We start from the raw sequence: 2,161 nt of genomic DNA, 5'->3' as shown, positions 1-2,161 counted from the left end.
CGCTCACAGCTCCCTCTCAGCTATTGTACAAAGTCATGAGCTCGTAAATCTAAAGTGCCCCGCACGGCGTTTCCATATATAAAGGACTGTGGCACCGTGGAATCATTATTTCGGATTGTCACGTGGTGTCAGAGGGGCCTCCTCCTCATCTCGTCTGTCAGGAATCCAATTTCACTTTATTTACATCCACGGGCTAGATTAATTACTCTCGCGATAGTATAGCCTAAAGGAGTTAATTTATGAGATCTATGGTAACTCAAGACACATTATATGGGGAGAGGTGCGGGGTGGATATTAGGGTGATTTTGTGTTTTTGACGAGAGGGGAGGAAGGGGGGGAGAGAGTGAAAAACATGCATTAGTACACAATTATGGTTCCATATAGACTTGTTTTTGTGATGTGCAGATTACTCAAATTATAACGCAATAACTATTGAAATAAATCCATGCTTTTGTAGGCTATATCGACAGTTATTATATGTTAATAACTATTTTATTCTGAGTTAGTATAGCCCCCCTGAGACGGCTTTATAGCTTCTTCCTATATTTCTCCAGTAGATGTAGGCTATTATTTTTCTGTTTCCTTCCTTGTTCTTTTTTTCCCTTTTCTGTCGAGTATTTTGTCTTAACAAGGTCAAACCAGCCACTAGGAAATAGAAGCATTTCTCCCCGGTTTATCCCCGGTGCAAGTAGAGGTAGAGCGAGCCTAGAACCTCTCGCTCCTTTCTTCACGTGCATCATTATCACACCGTGACTGCCAACGACGGGGTTTGAGTTCTCTAAAAACCACTCAACACCTCGACAGACAGACTTTTAACGGTTACAAAAGCAATATTTGGTTTCAGTCGATCATAGAAAATAATATACTGTGATTCCTACCAATTTCGTACAATGCGTCCCCTCAAAAACAAAGGAGGGAAAAGCTAAATAATGAGGAAAAAAAAACATGACGCTTTTAAATCCACGTCTGATTTTTTATTTGGCATTTGTGTCGCCATTACTGGTGCTATAGTAGTTATTATTGGTTTAACTGGAATGGATATTGTTTAATAAGTTGTTGTTTTTTAATATGAAACATCTTCTTGATTAATAGATATACACGTGGCCAACCTGGTTGACATATGGTGCTGCGGCAGCTGAGGCCGGTAGTAAACCGGGCCAGTACCTTCCGGCATCCCCTACGGTCATTAACATATTAGGAGCTTTAGTTCCGTCAGACACCGGGACTTCATCTCGAGCCCCTGCCTGGCCGGTCGGTCGGTCTGAGGAGAGCAGAGCAACAACAAAAAAGACAACCCCCCCCCCCCGAGCTGTTTGATATAGCCTTTCAATAATGCATTACTCTTCAATCTGCAAGGGAGCTGTTCGCCAGGCTGAATTATTGCAGTTGCGTGAGGTGCGGGCTGCATGGCGCGGTGTTCTGCCCGGGTGGAGCGGCTCGAGCTGTAGAGACTGGCTTCTATATGAACAAGAAATAACACAAGATAATACGAGTTTTTACTTTACAAGGATTCCAACAAAATTGTAAAGAGAAAAGGGTGAATAAGACATTTGCATCTTCATCTTTATACTGACTTGGTCCAAAAGCAACAAACGAATTTCTTCATAACAAAAAACGAATATAGTGCAAAATTAAAAAAAAAAAAAAAAAAAAATTATAGGTTAAACTCACTAGTTCAAATGACTAGCCAACTACAAGACAGAAACATAACCCATAATATTCCAAATACAATGTTTAAACTTGAAATAAATTAACACAACTTATTTTTTATTTTTTTTGTCATTATAAAAGTTGTACAACATCCACTGTTTTTATATAAAACAACACGCAAACAGAGATTGTGGTTCTTCAGGTTGTTTGCGTCACTATGAAAGTACGAAGCGTTCTTACGGAATGGAACTGCGACCCAGTGCAGTACTAAGTTATACACTCGACAGCTATTTACAGTTTCTTTCCTTTTACTTGGTGTTGTTTAAAACAACATTGAATTACATCGACAAAAAAATAAAATAATAATAATAATAATAAACGTTTTATATCAAGTAAATTAGTACAACTCTAAATTGGTTTCGGCATTGCACTCAATATAAAGAGTCATCCTTTTACTCACGTTACAGTGTTCCTTCTCTCCTCTCCTAGCCAAAAGCCAAACAAAAGTAAT

At 39.0% G+C, this 2,161-nt stretch overlaps 1 long non-coding RNA gene across 1 annotated transcript in view; it reads right to left on the bottom strand.

Annotated features, from left to right (window-relative positions):
• Positions 1–959: 959 nt before the first annotated feature.
• LOC121845707 overlaps positions 960–2,161 on the bottom strand; it is a 1,530-nt gene continuing 328 nt past the window's right edge. Inside the window, exons 1-2 of the long non-coding RNA XR_006082699.1 lie at positions 2,111–2,161; positions 960–1,458 (exon numbers count right to left, since the gene is read on the bottom strand). The exon at positions 2,111–2,161 is cut by the window's right edge and continues 328 nt beyond it. This is a non-coding gene — a long non-coding RNA (uncharacterized LOC121845707). The remainder of the gene's footprint in view (positions 1,459–2,110) is intronic.

This window comes from Oncorhynchus tshawytscha, unplaced genomic scaffold, assembly GCF_018296145.1.
Source record: "Oncorhynchus tshawytscha isolate Ot180627B unplaced genomic scaffold, Otsh_v2.0 Un_contig_878_pilon_pilon, whole genome shotgun sequence".
Lineage (NCBI taxonomy): Eukaryota > Metazoa > Chordata > Actinopteri > Salmoniformes > Salmonidae > Oncorhynchus > Oncorhynchus tshawytscha.
Note: the sequence above shows the minus strand (reverse complement) of the source record. Positions and strands in the feature narration are given on the sequence as shown.